Here is an 18379-nt window from a genome sequence, read left to right on the forward strand (position 1 = left end):
AACAACACGTCAAACAATGCGTCATGAACCTTCTGATCTTCCTTAAAGAACGTCACTTTCTCTTTTTATCTCTCGGAATATCGCTTAAACTGTTTTGCTGATATAGCCATATCTGCACGCAACACTTTGTGCGTTACTTTTTGTTTCTTTTCTTACGAGACGAAGCCATAATCTCTTTCCCCCCCCCCCTTAAGGGCTAATCGTCTCACACTGTGGGTAGGGCATTCCAAATAAAAAGAGCGAGGAGTGTAAAACAGATTTTTAGTGTAGTCGGATTGCTGTAAGTCTGAATGCACTCCTCGCGAGAAAAGACTCAATATTCTGCCTCACTGGTTTTGTCTGCTGATCCTTTTGCTGATTTTGAACCTAACAGGGGGGCTGTTGTCTTCCCTCCCGTCTTTCGGCCTTGGCGATCATCTTTGGCCGAGTCTTTCGGTAGCTCCTTCTGGCACCTGCTGGTTTTATCTCCACGTGACCTTCCTGTGAACATTCTTCTCCAATCTTGGACATACACTGTCGTACCTCATTCAACCGTATCTTTTCTTTGTTAGGCAAACTATTTCCCTCAGTGCAGAGCGTTCAGTAGTAATCAAAAACTGGCGTCTAGCATTAGTCAAAAGATAAGATACAATCAAGTACTGAACGGTCAAGACGACTCTGGCCGTGTCCATGATTCAGAGAAAAAACATCAGGCATGCATTCCACAGTTCCTTAAGGGTCATGAAGAGATAGGGTCGAAAGACAGAAAACCCGCATGGCCACGATAACAGATAGGCTCACATCTCTTTGGATAAAGTATATAAGCAGACAAGTATATTCACGTAATCAACCAATAAAGACGACATAACTAGAAATTCTTTGATAATACGATAATAACAGAAGTTGCTACAACTTCATGATTCAATATGTATTTCTGTGCACTGCAAAATAAATGTCTTTTGATATATTGCCCAAATAGCTGAATGACCTTTAAAGAACTGTGCAAGGCATGCCTGATGTTTTTCTCTAAATCATGGACACGGCCAGAGTCGTCGTGACCGTTCAGTATTTGGTTATATCTTGTGTTTTATAACTTGTGTTTTGACTAAACGTCATATGTTGCCTAATGCGAGACGCCATCTTTTTGATTACTACTGAACGTTCTGCACAGAGGGAAATATCTTGGCCTAACCAAGAACAGATACGGTTGGAAACATGATTAAACTAAGAATATAATGACGTAAGCAAAGACATGAAGTATCAAAAGCACAAACTTTACATAGCCAGGTAAGAGCAATAGATTAATGATGTCACAACCAAAAGCTAATATAAATTCGCACAAGACGACACAATTGGAAGAATGCGGTACGATAGTGTATGTCCGAGATTGGAGGAGAATGTTCACAGGAAGGTCACGTGGAGATAAAACCAGCTGGTGCCAGAAGGAGCCACCCGAGAACTCGGCCAAAGATGATCGCCAAGGCCGAAAGACGGGAGGGAAGACAACAGCCCCCACCCGAGAACTCGGCCAAAGATGATCGCCAAGGTCGAAAGACGGGATGGAAGACAACAGCCCCCCTCCACACACACACACACACACCAACAGCCCCCCACCTCCACGCCGAATCGCCCATAATCAGCACCACTCCCATGCAAGCAGACTGCTTCGAACTTGCCCCACCCCGAAGACTCATCGCCCATCAATCCCGGCCCACAATGTGCTACTGAATATAAAACTGATCTAACAACCTTGGACTTTGCCTTTTCTGAATGGAGACTTTCCGCTCTTGAAGGGCCCAGCGCTGTATTGTACTTTCCTGAAAACAGAGCTTTTTGAACAAGAATTGTGATTGAACTCAACCAATCTGTGTGAGTCTAATTTCTGCTTCAGTGTCTTTGCATTTTCCTAAATCTGAAGAAATCAAACGAGCATGCAGTGAGTAAATTGAATAACAGGTGATTGGCAAAGGCTTTTGCCGTGAGGCGCAGATAACGCGCTCCCTAAATTGTGGACAAAATCCAACAAATGGTGACCATCCGACGTGATTTCTTCAGAGGGAAGAGTGCAGGCTCCAGGAAAGGATTATTCCTCGTCCGCTCTTGCTCAGCAACATTGCAGCCCGATTGGCACAAACGGTAAGAGGACATTTTTTCTCTCTCCCAGTTCAAGCAATGTTGTGGAGTGAAGGCGGAATGCAGGGAATGATAATTTCAGCTGTGTGTTCAGGAAAGATTGTTGTTTAAGTTGTTTGTTGTTAGATATTTAGGCTTGTGTGGAACTTGGTAAAAGTGATTTTTGGGAAAAAGAAAGAAAGAGAAAGGTGGTGAGGACTTCGTCTGATCAACGAAGGGCGCTCACACCGTAGAGAACTTGTGGGGTGCCAGTGACTAGCATATGGGCACCCGGAGTGGCCTCAATAGGAGACGCTCGGGGACTTGTACTGTTGCCTGAGGTCAAGGTCGATTGATTCGGCCAGGCCACCACACGGGTCGGGGACTCGTAAAAAAAAAAAAAAAAAAAAAAACAGGTGAAGGCATCGCTGATATAGCAGGACGGATGCCTAGCGACTCCAATAGTGTGACCTTAGAACATTATAGGGCTGTCTAAGGCAAGGGACATCTGGGATGTCCGAGTCGCGGTAAAATATATATTATTGTGATTGTGTGAAAATGGTAATGTATAATAGGTCCTATTGTTTATATTGTGGCAGCAGCGGGGTTAAGAGTGTATCTCTGTGAAGATTCTGTGCAAAACTGCGCGGGTGCTGAATCGGTGGCTTCTGAGCGAACGAGTGAAAGAGACGAGGGGTGAGTGCGGGGTTCATACTGTATCTCTTGTTTCCTACTATCCCTTTTCTTCCGCTACCTGTATTTATTTGTGCTGGCTGTGTTTTGTCAAAAGAACGGGGTGATAACAGTTGGTGGAGCACATTGTGATGCTTGTGAAACTGGCAGTGTCAAATTTTTGCTGAGACAACGGGGAGGAGAAAGACTGAGACTGAGACTGACATAAAGTAACAGACTATTCCGATAGAAGACGGGCCCAACCGGGACAATTAAACGGACGTTTAGAGGAGTCAGAAAAGACAACATAAAAAATCAGCATGGAATTTAAGTGGAAGGAAGAGATTCTAAAAGTGGAGGTAGAGAAATTTGGAAAAGCTAATATCACGGTGCGACAACAATTGGATCTTGTGTGGCCCTGTTTGGGAGAATTGGCTGGAAATAAGACTAGAGAAAAGACAAAATTAGTAAGAAAAGTTCGTGAGCAAATAGATCAAGGGCAAAAATGTGTTTTTTTTCCCGCGAGATTCGGAACATGTTGACGTACTCAAGGCAGTGGCAATAATTATGGCTGGATTTGAGGAATTGGCACGCGAATTGGAGGAAATGCAAAACGATAAAAGAAATATGTTCAAAAAACGTATTTGTGAGGCACGTCGCCGCAAAGTGGCAAAAATGATGACTGTCCTATTTCAATTGGCGGCGGCATTAAAATTAGCACGGAGCGACAATGTCGCAGTAGTGACAGGATCTGGAGAGAGGCAAGATAAGGGGGAAATAGCTCGGGCTCCCCCTCCACGGCCGGTAGATCCACCGACGTCATCCGCTATGCAAATTGCCAAATCAGCAGCTATGGGGGAAGAGAGAGCAGGGATCCAGGCCCCGATTGCTGAAATTGTTCGGGGAACAGTACAATATGAGGTAGCTGACCGCCCGCCCAGGGGTAAAGCGAGAGGGGGGGGCTTCCGCTAATTATGTGCCGAGATTATCTTCTTCTACAGGCGCGGAGCCCGACGAGCGGGGGGATTTGGACCCGGAAGCTGAATTGGTGAGGTGCTGGAGTACTAGGGAAGACCGCTGCAAGCCACGAGCGTATGTTGCTAAAAATAACCACGCACAGGGTTGTGGAGCATACTGCAGAAAGGAACTTTATGATACAGTAGCCCAGGGGGTACGACAAACGGTACATGATGTACTCTCTTCTGAGTTTGAAGATGAGACAGAGACAGAGGATCCACAGGCGTGGGCTCTGGGTAAGCAGCAGGAGGAGGAGAAAGAAGGCCCCGCTCTGGGAACTTGGCCAACCTTATCAAACGCAGACCGAGATAAGGGACGAGGCGAAACACACACAACTTCCCATGACAAGGCAGAAACAAACATTGTACAATATCAAACTCGATCAGCCACAAAGCCCCAAATTCAGGCACCATTGTTAACAACACCGCACGACCCTCAAACCCGCATTTACTCCCCATTTAGCCTCACAGACCGCGCTTGTCTGACCGACAAGCTGCCCGCTCCTAGTGGAGGCGGTGCAATATTCATGCAGAGATTTACAGACGCAACACAAGGACTGTCATTGGCTATGGGCGATTTAAGGGCCATTTGTGGGACTAAACTAACTTTTCAGGAGCTGAGGAATCTAGAGGAGATTGCCGGCACTAACAGCTTGCGGGACGAGCTCCCGCTCACGGGCGCGATTCTACGCGAGGTCGGTAGCGCCATGCGACGAATGTTTCCTGCCCCTCTGGGGCTTTTGTCGAGCTGTGTTTTTCAGATGGGGAAGAGTGAGACAGGCTTGGCATATTTGTCACGTACCCGACGCGAGTGGACAGAGGCCTCTGGGATGGATCCATCAGCTAGCCTGTTGATGACACAGCTATATCGGGAAGCGGTTTTGAAAGGCAGCCCTGTAGAAGTGGCTGACCAGCTAAGAGATGATCCGTCACTAACAAACGCTGATCAGGCTGAGTGGAAAACACATTTTTTACACCGTCACTCAAGATTTCAGGAGAAAGAAAAAGCAAATGTGGATAAAGAGGAGGCAATGAGAATAGAACTTTTGCAATTACAGGTGCAGGAAGCAAAACGGGCGAATACTGCCTATAAGAAAGACAGGCAAATGACGCAACAAGCATCACCGGCTACTTCAGGACAGGCCTCTTCTTCTGCTCACGCGCAAATACCAGGTGAGGCAATGCCAACACAATGTTTCATGAATAATCCAAATCCCAATTATCAGGGATATAAAAAGGGCCGGGGGCGTGGACAGAGGGGTCGGGGTGGAGGGGGACCGGGTGCTCGGGGCGGTGTGTGTTATTACTGCCGAGGCTGGGGGCACTGGGTGAGGGACTGCCCGTACCTATCAACTACCTACCAGCCTGCGCAAACATCTGGATTTGCCCAGTATCATCCACAAGGGCAAATGGCGCCGCAAGGGAGTTTCCAAATGGCACCGGCACAAAGTCAGTTTTTGCCCCAGCTGCCTGCCCCACCGACTCAACTGGCGTTACCAGCCCCAGCGCCGACACCGACAATACCAGGTGCTCAACTGGCCCTGACGTACCCGGGACAGTACCCTATACAACAATAGGGCTGCCCGAGTGGCCTCAACATGCAGGGTCTGGCAGATCCCTGCATCCCGGTGATGGTGGAAGGACAGACCCTCCAGTTCATGCTGGACACGGGAGCAAGGTACTCTACAATTTGTGAACTTCCTCCACGCCTCGGTGTCACCAACCACACCGTCACTCTCGTCGGCTTCTCGGGACTGCCTGATTCTCTGCCATTAACCGGCCCTGCCATCGTTGAGGTGGGTAAACAAAGACTCGAACATTCTTTTGTGTTTTCATCAAAGTGCCCACTAAATCTCATGGGGAGAGACCTGCTCATCAAATGTGGAGCTTGCATTTGGTGTACAACAAAAGGACTGCAAGTGACTTTTCCTGATGGAACTAAGTATGAGTGTGCACACTGGTCCGGAAAGGCATACACCATGCTCTCCACCTACCCGACGGCTGAACAAGAACAATATGCTGACATTTATTGGGCGGTCCTGAACCCTGAGTCACCGGCTGAGGTTGGGGTACGCGCGCTGTTTCAACTTTGGTCCCCCTGGCTGTTGACCTTGTACCCCTTTGATCAACCAGCGGACCCACTACATTGTACATTGTACTATGATCGCACATCCAATCTGGTTTATCAAGAGGCTTTTGCCAAACAAATTGAGGGACACCAATGGAAATTGGTGTCTGATTTTGTGTATATAACCATCAAAGGCATTGCCGCGCATGTATCCTTGACGCCTGAACAGGGGGATTGGTATGAGATGAGCGCGTTCGTGGAGCCACACATCACACTTGCAATTGGGGCACAACATCAGGCAAAGGATTTGGGACCTATGGTAAAACAGTGTGTACAAGTTAAAGATTGGGTCCCAACTTCCTGGCCGTCTGTCGAATATTCTGTGTCTGCGTCAGCCTATCGAATTCCGGCAAACACATTGAATTCTTCGGTTTTGGAACATCAACAAATTTCACGAGATCACGGGTGCGAGAAAACCGATCATCCCAGAGCCGAGTCTATGCTTGTGTCACTACCGGGGGGGCTGTGGTCGCGGGGCCCGACGGATGTTGGGTTTTGCGCGGCAGTCGCCCCGGTGGTGTTTGCCGTCTCCACTCTTTCCCCAGTCTGGCAGAACCAGTACCGCCGGGACCAGGAAGCAGAGCAGGGAATTCGAGAGACTATCGCGGGCCTAAAAGCATCAGGAGTGTTGGAGTACTCTCAGTCATCATGGAACACTCCCATCCTGCCTGTGGAAAAAGTAGCTGGAGGGTATCGTATGGCACACGATCTCAGACGCATTAACGCCATTGTCATTACTCCAACGAGTCCTGTACCAAATCCATTTACGGCCCTCAGTATAATTGATCACACACATACATTCTTTACCGTGATTGATTTGGCAAACGCATTCTTTTGCCTTCCCCTAGCTGAGGAAGTGCGTGATATCTTCTCATTCACATATGAGGGGGAACAACTCCGCTACACCAGATTACCTCAAGGTTTTTTGCTGTCACCAGGAATCTTTAATCAAGTGTTGAAAGACCTTTTGTCTCCACTCACCTTGCCTAGCGGCGTGGTATTGATTCAGTATGTGGATGACCTGTTGCTGGCGGCACCAACAGACACCACATGCCTGGAAGCCACTGATCTGCTATTGCGACATCTACACAAGTGTGGTTTCAAGGTTTCTAGGGAGAAATTACAATGTTGCCGGGCGACAGTATCCTTTTTGGGACGAATGTTGTCACGGACAGGGACCGCCATCTCACCGACACACCGTGAATCAATTTTATCACACCCCAGACCACAAACTGTGCGAGACATCCTGTCATTTTTGGGACTGGCAGGGTATAGTCGTAGTTATGTGGCAGACTATGGAGAACTGACGGCACCCTTGCGAGCCCTGATTGCGGCGAAGGGGATGCGCAACCGAACTGCAGTTTTAGATTGGGACACCCAGTCCGAGAGCGCGTTCATCTCGCTCAAGCAGGCGCTGGCTACAGCAGCAGAGCTACACCGACCAGACTACACAAAGCCTTTCTATTTGGATGTGTCTGAAAAGACCGCCACAATTGGCGGCGTTCTTTTTCAGAAGGGGGGAGGGGACAGACAAGTCTTGATGTACACAAGTGTACAGCTCGACCAGACAGAAAAAAGGCACCCACCATGCACCAGATACGTGGCAGGACTGGCAAAAATCTTGCAGAAAACTGCACACATTGTGATGCTTCACCCACTTACAGTACTCACAACACATAGTGTAATGGCGTTCGTAACATCTACAGCATTTACACTATCCCCATTGAGACAAGGCCGGGTAGAGAAGATTGTGAGTGCACCGCATATTACATACACACACAAGGGCATCAACATGGCAGACGCGCTTTTGGAAGGGGAACAGCATCAGTGCGAAAGGAGAGCAGTGGAGCAGTCTAAGATCAGACCAGAGTTACAAGGGGACGCATACCCGGATGCGGAAATGAATTTGTACACTGACGGTTGTTGTTTCAGAGATCCCCACGCAGGAGGCTTACGGACCGCCTATGCAATAGTGGAGCAAAACATGCAGGGTCAGTTGGAAGTCAAAGAAACAGAAAAAATGGAAGGGAAACAATCAGCACAGCGGGCAGAGCTCAGAGCCGTGGTAAGAGCGCTAGAACTGGCAGAAGGTAAAAGTGTGAATGTGTATACAGACTCGGCATATGTTTGTGGAGTTGTACATGTGGAATTGATGCAATGGCTTAGAGCAGGGTTTTTAACAGCAACAGGGAAGCCAATTAAACATCGGGAAGAAGTGATGAGGTTGCGGGAGGCATTGATGAGGCAGCAAGGTCGCGGTGATCAAATGCAAAGGACATAGTAAGGGCACAACTTGGGTAGAGAAAGGAAATGAGGCCGCAGATCAGGCAGCCAAACAGACAGCGGGGTACCGGCCGGTATACCAAATGATGAGCACCGAGGTAGATCCGGTCGAAATGTTTCCAAAGATAACGGTAGAGACCTTGTTAGAAGACCAAAAACAGGCTTCCCCAGAAGAAAAAACAGCTTGGAAGGCTAATAGAGCTTCCAAGGATGACACTGGCTTGTGGCGGCATCCAGACGGACGTCCTATTCCCTCTGCTCGACGGCTCCGTGTCCTGGTGGAGGAGGCGCATGGGGCAGCACACGTGGGTAAGACGCAAATAACACGATCACTTTTGCACTGGTGGCACCCACACATGCGAGACACAATTGACAGGGTGGTGGATAATTGTCAGGTGTGTCAATTGCACAATGTTCGGCCAACTATGAAACCTCTCCAAGGGACGTTTCCATTGCCCCGGCAACCGGGTGAGGAAATACAAATTGATTTTACTGATATGCTTGATCGGGTGAGAGGACAGCGATATTTGCTGGTGATTGTGGACACCTTCACACGATGGCCCGAGGCATATCCATGTAAACGCGAGGACGCGGCCTCTGTCATCAAGGCCTTGGTGAACCAGTATATTCCAACTCACGGCTTTCCTCGCCGTATTCGATCAGATAACGGACGGCATTTTAAAAACAAAGATCTTCAAAGGGTAGAAAAAATTCTGGGACTCAAACATGTTTTCGGAACCGTCTATCGCCCACAATCACAAGGGAAGGTCGAAAGGATGAATCAGACCCTAAAAAACCGAATGGCCAAAATAATGGCAGAAACAAAATTGACATGGCTGGATGCGCTGCCGCTAGCGTTGTTGTCCATTCGAAGCTCAGTCAGTTCACAGACCAAGTTCACACCGTACGAGGTCTCTAGAGGACAGCAGTTCCCCGGACCAGCAGCGGGAACAGGGACGGAGGAAAAAATGGAGCCCCTCAGGTATAAGCCGTACTTCGAGGCGCTCAACCGTCTTGTTCGATTATTCTCCAAACAGGTCAGCACGACAGAGAAAGGCAGTGAGAACCCGGTGGAGACTCTCACTACATCATGGGTCTACTTGAAAAGTTTGAAGAGAAAGTGGGCCGAGCCAAGATGGACCGGTCCGTACGAAGTAACCGAGAGGACGTCCCACGCCCTCCGCTTGAGGGGAAAAGGGGCAACATGGTTCCACTTGAGCCAGTGCGCCCCAGCCCACTGCGAGGAAGCGGCGCAGGACGACGACTGATGCATTGGATGACACTGTCCTGTACGGTATTAATCATAACACTCATTGTTGTAGTACCGCTCGCAGACATTTTCAAATTCCAAGGCATTTTTGAACCTACGAGACGAGAGACACAAGTAACATTTAGATGGCGTCGGGAACAGCCGCCACTCAAACAGGCTGACACGTGCTTGGAACGATTTAGAGGTCTGTCCCTGGACTACACCCTGGGCACCACGCGAACCTATCAGTTTGATGTGTGCCAAGTTTTCGTCTGTCAGACAACTCCGGGACAGAGGGGAGTGTCCAGAAAAGTTGCTAAAATTAGCGATCTGTATTTGTGCCCTTACGATCCTTCTGAGTGCGACACGTGGGGTTCTGTAGTAGCTTATACTGGCTCGTGGGTCCCAACTAATCCGATAAAAAATTTTGAATTGTCGAGGGGGGAATTGACTAAGGCAGAAACTGACACTCAAATTTTACTTACAATAACCACTTTCAATGCTGACCCAAATTACAGACAAATTGAGACATGGAGAGCATGCCGGGGGGATCCGAAGGGCTATTATCTTTTCTTTGGGGCCGATATAGAGGGGACTGATCCCCTGGGGTTGATCAAGATTCGATTAATAACTCCCGGAGCTAGTGCGCCCCCGGCGGACAAATTGTTGCTGCCCACGGCAAAAGTTAAGGTCTTTGATACTGACAGTCTTACGCTTCCGCAGAGATTTCTAGCATCCACAGGGGTAGATGCCATGACTAATGTATGGATGCAAACAGCAACTGATGTGGCTAAACGCACACAGGCTAGTAATTGTATTGTGTGCGCTCCCCCCAGACCATTGTTACGGGTAGTGCCCTCCGCGTTCGGGAGGTCTAGAGGCACGGGCCAGAACCTTGAACCAGCCACAAAACCGGATTGGTACTGTTTAATAGAGTTAATGTCTAAAGATAATGTGAGCCCTTTGTGTCGGGGTTATGATGAAGTGTTTCCCTTGGCACCCGACATGGAACCACCAACGTTCCAGGTCCCTATGGTAGGAAATCATACGTGTGGTGAGAGATTTGAGGACATCTGACGCTCTGCTTTTGGGGAGGGTACCGTTGGAATTGTGCACCCACTTTGTGAACTTGACAGGAAATCGGAGCGCGAAAAGGTTGGTGAAAAGCAGAGCAGATATCTGGTGGTGGTGCGGCGGTAGGCGTTTGGTGGGATGGCTGCCCCCACATTGGGAAGGGACTTGTGCTCTGGTGTCATTGATCTCCCCTGTGACTTTGTTCTCTATAGGCGGTGACCTTGCAGACTATTCGGGCTGGTCCTCCAGGAGGCAGTACGGGGGGAGGGTCCGTAGAGACTATTTATCAGATGTGACGCGTACCACCTCCCCCGTTTACATAGACGCTATTGGAGTTCCCCGTGGAGTCCCAGATGAGTATAAATTGGCTGACCAGGTAGCTGCGGGCTTTGAGTCTATTTTTCTCTGGGTGACCCCAAACAAAAATGTGGATCGAATTAATTATGTTCATTATAATCAGCAGAGGCTGGCTAACTTTACGACAGAGGCAGTAACAGCGATTCATGGGCAGTTGGCCGCCACGTCATTGATGACCCACCAGAATCGTGTAGCACTGGATATGGTGCTGGCAGAGAGAGGAGGAGTGTGTTCCATGTTTAAAGATGAGTGTTGCACGTACATTCCTAACAATACGGCCCCAGACGGCACACTCACTAGAGCCCTCCGCGGGCTAAGGGCCCTTTCCCTGGAAATGTCATCTAACTCGGGCCTGGGTGTGCGTTGGTGGGATAAGTGGGTGAGTAAGTGGTTTGGTAGATACGCGGGAATGATAGGGTCAGCGATAACGGCAGTAATGGGAACTATGGGTGTGTTGGTGCTTTGTGGCTGTTGTTGTTTTCCGTGTATCCGCTCTCTTTGCCAGAAGGTGATGGTGACGGCCATTGTGGGGAGGCAGGAACAGCCCCCCGGGTACATGATGTCCACATTACTAATGAATCCGGAGGCGGTACTGAGGCTGGTTGAGGTGGCCGCGGAGGACCCACAGTAAGGCATTTCTGATTGTAATGGAGCTAGAAAGACGCACGGCTGAAACGGGGGGGGGTCAACAGAGGGAGCATGAACACATACGGATTTTTGGTGACCTCAGTTAAACTGAGGTCAACAGAGGGAGTGAAGGGATAGGGTCGAAAGACAGAAAACCCGCATGGCCACGATAACAGATAGGCTCACATCTCTTTGGATAAAGTATATAAGCAGACAAGTATATTCACGTAATCAACCAATAAAGACGACATAACTAGACATTCTTTGATAATACGATAATAACAGAAGTTGCTACAACTTCATGATTCAATATGTATTTCTGTGCACTGCAAAATAAATGTCTTTTGATATATTGCCCAAATAGCTGAATGACCTTTAAAGAACTGTGCAATGCATGCCTGATGTTTTTCTCTAAATCATGGACACGGCCAGAGTCGTCGTGACCGTTCAGTATTTGGTTATATCTTGTGTTTTATAACTTGTGTTTTGACTAAACGTCATATGTTGCCTAATGCGAGACGCCATCTTTTTGATTACTACTGAACGTTCTGCACAGAGGGAAATATCTTGGCCTAACCAAGAACAGATACGGTTGGAAACATGATTAAACTAAGAATATAATGACGTAAGCAAAGACATGAAGTATCAAAAGCACAAACTTTACATAGCCAGGTAAGAGCAATAGATTAATGATGTCACAACCAAAAGCTAATATAAATTCGCACAAGACGACACAATTGGAAGAATGCGGTACGATAGTGTATGTCCGAGATTGGAGGAGAATGTTCACAGGAAGGTCACGTGGAGATAAAACCAGCTGGTGCCAGAAGGAGCCACCCGAGAACTCGGCCAAAGATGATCGCCAAGGCCGAAAGACGGGAGGGAAGACAACAGCCCCCACCCGAGAACTCGGCCAAAGATGATCGCCAAGGTCGAAAGACGGGATGGAAGACAACAGCCCCCCTCCACACACACACACACACCAACAGCCCCCCACCTCCACGCCGAATCGCCCATAATCAGCACCACTCCCATGCAAGCAGACTCTGCTTCGAACTTGCCCCACCCCGAAGACTCATCGCCCATCAATCCCGGCCCACAATGTGCTACTGAATATAAAACTGATCTAACAACCTTGGACTTTGCCTTTTCTGAATGGAGACTTTCCGCTCTTGAAGGGCCCAGCGCTGTATTGTACTTTCCTGAAAACAGAGCTTTTTGAACAAGAATTGTGATTGAACTCAACCAATCTGTGTGAGTCTAATTTCTGCTTCAGTGTCTTTGCATTTTCCTAAATCTGAAGAAATCAAACGAGCATGCAGTGAGTAAATTGAATAACAGGTGATTGGCAAAGGCTTTTGCCGTGAGGCGCAGATAACGCGCTCCCTAAATTGTGGACAAAATCCAACAGTCATTAAGCTATTTAGGCAATATATCAAAAGTCATTTGTTATTTCAAAGTCCTCAGAAATATATCAGATCATAAAGTTATAAAAACTTTTCTCATCACCACTTATCAAAAATGTCTAGTTATGTCTTCTTTATTGATTTGGTGTGTAGGTATAATTATATGCTTAAAATGTTTCTTTTATTTATTTAATATGTGAATATACTTGTCTGCTTATGTACTTTATTCAATGAGGTTTGAGCATATCTGTTTTTGTAGCGAGGCAGGACTTTTTGTATTTCGACCTCATTCCTTCACTCCCTCTGTTGACCTCAGTTTAACTGAGGTCACCAAAATCGTTGATGCCACCAGGGTCCCTCTGTTGGCACACCACGTCCCTCTGTGGAGCCGCCAATGAGTGAGAAAAATAAAAATAGATAAAATTCATACCCAGACATTTGTAAAAGATGGAGAGTGGAAAGGCAATTGGCCTAGACAACATTCCAGTGACAGCATGGAACTATCAAGGAGAGATGGCAGGGGAGATTTTTAAAAAGCGAGAAGTTCCCCGGAAAGGTGCTGACTTCTATTCCTTATTTCAGACCACGGCGATGCGCAGAACTGTAGTAGCTACAGAGGTGTTGTTATGTTGATTAAGCAAAGCATAAGTTATCGGAAAGAATGTTAGAAGCGAGGCTTGGAAATCTACTGGCCAAAATAATGGAGAGTGTGGCAGAGACGAAGATAGGACATGCAGATGGTTGGCGGTACAGAAAGATATGGAAACGATCGCTTTGCAGTCCCGGCCCCTAACAGAAGCAGCCGAAAGAAGTGGAAGATAAGAAAGAAAATGTGAACGAGAAATACATAAACAAATAACGAAATACATACGTAAAACAAATAACGAAATACATACATACATATATAGTACATACATATAGACAGACAGACATCGAACAATTGCCAATTCGGTCACTCAGCCCTTCAGTCAGTCACTCAATGAATCACTCAATCAATCAATAAACCAACCAACCAACCAATCAATCAATCAACCAACCAACCAACCAATCAATCAATCAATCAATCAATCAATCAATCAATCAATCAATCAATCAATCAATCAATCAATCAATCAATCAATCAATCAATCAACCAATCAATCAATCAATCACACATGTGTTAACTAATTTGTAATTGTATTGCAAGCAATTTAAACTAATGGAATATGATGATGTCCATATCTGTTTTATCAAATTCTAATCCTACTTTACCTTTGTATAGGGCACAGGTGTCAAACTCAAGGCCTGGGGGCCAGATGCAGCACGCCACATGATTTTATGCGGCCCGCGAAGACAAATTGTGCTTTTTATTCACGTGTCATTACTCGAATTGCAAATTGTCTTCACTTTTAATAATATTTGATTTTTAAATATTAGACCAGTTTTTATTTGTCTGATTTGAAAGCAAGTCATCCTAAACCCATATTTAGTCCAAAATGAGCCCTGATCAATCTTGCTTTTTCAAATCTGTAGTATCTCTATATTTTTCAGGTGAGAGGAATGTTATCCTCTGCTGTGATCACATCACCCCAACCTTGAATCATGTTAACCATTCACAATAGACAAACCCCATCCCAAGTACAGACTTAACATTCATACAGCATTACAGACAAACTGTCATCCCACAACACACACATAAAACATACAATATTAAATTGTAAAAAGAACCCTCCCTACGCAAAATTTTCTCCTCAATTAAAATTTCCCTTTTTTATTTTAAATCCAAAATTAATATCTAATTGTCTGGTCTCCTGTCCTCACATCGTTTGCCAATATGCATAATACTGGAACATGATTTAACTCCCCATTTGGTTTGCTCACATCTCACACTTAGACTATTTGACACTTTGTGTTGAGCTGTAACTTCAATATTTCCACCTTCCCATATTTCTTCCACTAAACAGTTCCATTTTGCTTTGAGTTTAAATTCATCCCTCCAAATAACTACCTCTGGCAAAGAACCAAAAATTTTTAGAGCACTCCCTTTTACTGTTACCTTGTTCCTTCATTCATCTCCTCACAAGCATTACTGACCCTCCTAAGAAATAATGATACTGAAATAATGTTTAAAAATATACACAGCTTCCTCCTGCCACTTACACTATCACCTTGGATTATCGTTCTCATTTTTTGTTAATGCCAATTCTTAGAATTAAAAAGAAATACTTACTCTTGATAATTGAGTCACGCTATATCACAAATTTTGAAAACCTTCCATGTTCCCCCTTTGTACCTATCAAAACCAATTAGAAATATTTTTGCTGTCATGATCATCATTGTGGCCCTCACACTTATTGTTCTTGTATTTTAAATTGGCAATTTTTGTACATTTGCAGCCCTTTGAGACTTGCTTGTGGGCTATATAAATAAATTTGAATTGCCTTGACTTTATTATTATTCAACTTCTTCTGCATTCTTCTTCCTTTTATTTTATTTTTATCTTAACTACTTCCACATAATTCATCTGATTTATTCCATTACACTTTTAACCTCCTAGATTCAAATTCAAATTTCAGATCCTCACTTCCAACATTGCGGTAAAATTTTGCAAAATTTCATTTTTTCCCTTCGAATTTCTTCTAGTTTTCCTTTTTTCTTTTTTTTTTTTTTCCATTGACTCAACCCATTTCAATTTTTTAACTGTTCATCTTATGACTACCTATTCCAAAACTTCTCACTTGTGGAAAATTTCAAATATTCAACTTTAAAATTCACGCCCAATTTTACAAAATTCTTTCTATATTTTTATCAATTTTCTAACCAATTCAACACGTTCCAAATTTAAACATAATCTTGTAGCTTTCCCCGAATTTTTATTCAGCCTCTTCGCTTTCACACGCAATTTCTACAGAAATGAATAATTCTAGTTATTATTATTAATCATCCGTGGCCCTCGTAAGGACAAGCCGCACCAGTAATGGATGGATGGATGGATTGTTAATCCTAACCCCAAGTGCCTATCTTAAATTGCCATTTAAATCAATTGTCGCAAGGTTCATGTCATTGTATTAGTTATTTAAAGCCCTACTGTATTACTATTTTGCTGACTATCCAGAATTCCAACTTTCTTATGGCCCCTCACTGTCACGTCTCGTCCCCAACTGCTCCACTATGTGTCTGTTGTCTTGGTTTCTGTCTGTGTGCTCGCCCCTCCCCTCCTGTGTGCCCATGATCAGTGTGATTGTTCCCATCTGCCTCTCGTTACCTGTCGTGTATAAAAGTCCTGTCTGCCCCTCACTCCCTGTCGGATCATTGGTATTGGTTGCTGCTGGTTTTGGTTGCTGTCGTGTCGTCTTCATGTCCTTTTGGTTCCTGTCGGTGTCAAGAATGTTTTCGTTGGGAAGTCATTTTGTTTTGCTAAGTCATGTCAGTCTGTATTTTGAGTTGCTTCAATAAACCCTGGTCCAAGCTGCACTTGGTCGTCCTGCTCCATGCTGCACCACAACCGCTCCTGACAGAATGATCCGACCATCACAACGACCAGCGCTTGGACCCCCCTCCACCACCAGCTCCCGCTGCGACGCCCGATCGTCGTCCGAGCTTGTTCCAGCGCCATGGGCTTGCAGCTGCCATCGGATCTTGCTCCAGCGACGCCGGACTCACGGCCGCCATCGGAGTTCCTCCCGGCACCATCGCCTCTGCGACCGTCATCGGACTTCACTGCCGCGACGCCGGACCCGCGGCCGCCATCGGAGTGCTTCTGGCGCCAGCGGCTTTGCGGCCGTGATCGGACTCTGGTGCCGCGACGCCGGACCCACGGCCGCCGTTGGAGTGCCTCCCGGCGTCATCAGACTCACGGCCGCCATCGGGCTCCACCCCAGCGTCGCAGGACCCGCGAACGTCAGGAGACATCCAAGCCAGCTGCGTCGGACCCGCGATCGTCCCTGGCTCCACTCCCACTGCTGCGGCGCGTGATGGCTCTTGCCGCCGCGCACAGCCCCGCCTTCCGAATACCGCCGATCACGGTACGGACTTTGTGAGTGGCCGCCGATCGCGGTACAGACTCCGGAGTCGTCGCCAATTGCCGTACGGACTTCCTGAGTTGCCGCCGATCGCGGCACAGACTTCCAAGTCGCCGCCCGAGTGCGGTTCGGTTCCCCTAGTTTTTTTTTTTCTCACCCAAGTCACCGCCAGAGTGCGGTTCTGTCCCCTAGGTCGCCGCCCGAGCGCGGTTCTGTTCCCCGAAGTCGCCGCCCGAGTGCGGTTCTGTCCCCTAGGTCGCCGCCGGAGTGCGGTTCTGTCCCCTAGGTCGCCGCCCGAGCGCGGTTCTGTTCCCTGAAGTCGCCGCCCGAGCGCGGTTCTGTCCCTGAAGTCGCCGCCCGAGTGCGGTTCTGTCCCCGAAATCGCCACCCGAGTGCGGTTCTGTCCCCGAAGTCGCCGCCCGAGTGCGGATCTGTCCCCGCAGTCGCCGCCCGAGTGCGGTTCTGTCCCCTAGGTCGCCGCCCGAGCGCGGTTCTGTCCCTGAAGTCGCCGCCCAAGTGCGGTTCTGTCCTCGAAGTCGCCGCCCGAGTGCGGTTCTGTCCCCGAAATCGCCGCCCGAGTGCGGTTCTGTCCCCGAAGTCGCCGCCCGAGTGCGGATCTGTCACCGCAGTCGCCGCCCGAGTGCGGTTCTGTCCCCGAAGTCGCCGCCCGAGTGCGGATCTGTCCCCGCAGTCGCTGCCCGAGTGCGGATCTGTCCCCGCATTCGCCGCCCGAGTGCGGATCTGTCCCCGAAGTCGCCGCCCGAGTGCGGTTCTGTCGCCCAAGTCGCCGCCCGAGTGCGGTTCTGTCCCCTAGGTCGCCGCCGGAGTGTGGTTCTGTCCCCTAGGTCGCCGCCCGAGTGCGGTTCTGTTTCCCCAAGTCGCCGCCCGTGTGCGGTTCGGTTCCTCAAGTCGCCGCCCGAGTGCGGTGCGGTTCGGTTCCCCAAGTCGCCGCCCGAGTGCGGTGCGGTTCGGTTCCCCAAGTCGCCGCCCGAGTGCGGTGCGGTTCGGTTCCCCAAGTCGCCGCCCGAGTGCGGTGCGGTTTGGTTCCCCTAGTTTTTTTTTTGGGGACGTCGGGAGACGTCCCTTGTGGGGGGGGGGTTCTGTCACGTCTCGTCCACTATGTGTCTGTTGTCTTGGTTTCTGTCTGTGTGCTCGCCCCTCCCCTCCTGTGTGCCCATGATCACTGTGATTGTTCCCACCTGCCTCTCGTTACCTGTCGTGTATAAAAGTCCTGTCTGCCCCTCACTCCCTGTCGGATCATTGGTATTGGTTGCTGCTGGTTTTGGTTGCTGTCGTGTCGTCTTCGTGTCCTTTTGGTTCCTGTCGGTGTCAAGAATGTTTTCGTTGGGAAGTCATTTTGTTTTGCTAAGTCATGTCAGTCTGTATTTTGAGTTGCTTCAATAAACCCTGGTCCAAGCTGCACTTGGTCGTCCTGCTCCATGCTGCACCACAACCGCTCCTGACACTCACCCCTT

At 47.9% G+C, this 18379-nt stretch overlaps 1 long non-coding RNA gene across 2 annotated transcripts; it reads left to right on the plus strand.

The window, feature by feature from the left end:
* The first annotated feature begins 998 nt into the window (after positions 1-998).
* Positions 999-12009, plus strand: LOC137840966 (uncharacterized). 2 transcript variants are annotated; one of them, XR_011088208.1, is made up of 3 exons: positions 999-2115; positions 2691-2787; positions 9228-12009. It is a non-coding gene; the product is annotated as an uncharacterized lncRNA (long non-coding RNA). The 2 variants fall into 2 exon arrangements; XR_011088207.1 differs by having other exon boundaries at positions 2691-12009.
* Positions 12010-18379: the final 6370 nt, after the last annotated feature.

This window comes from Syngnathus scovelli, chromosome 15 (assembly GCF_024217435.2).
Source record: "Syngnathus scovelli strain Florida chromosome 15, RoL_Ssco_1.2, whole genome shotgun sequence".
Lineage (NCBI taxonomy): Eukaryota > Metazoa > Chordata > Actinopteri > Syngnathiformes > Syngnathidae > Syngnathus > Syngnathus scovelli.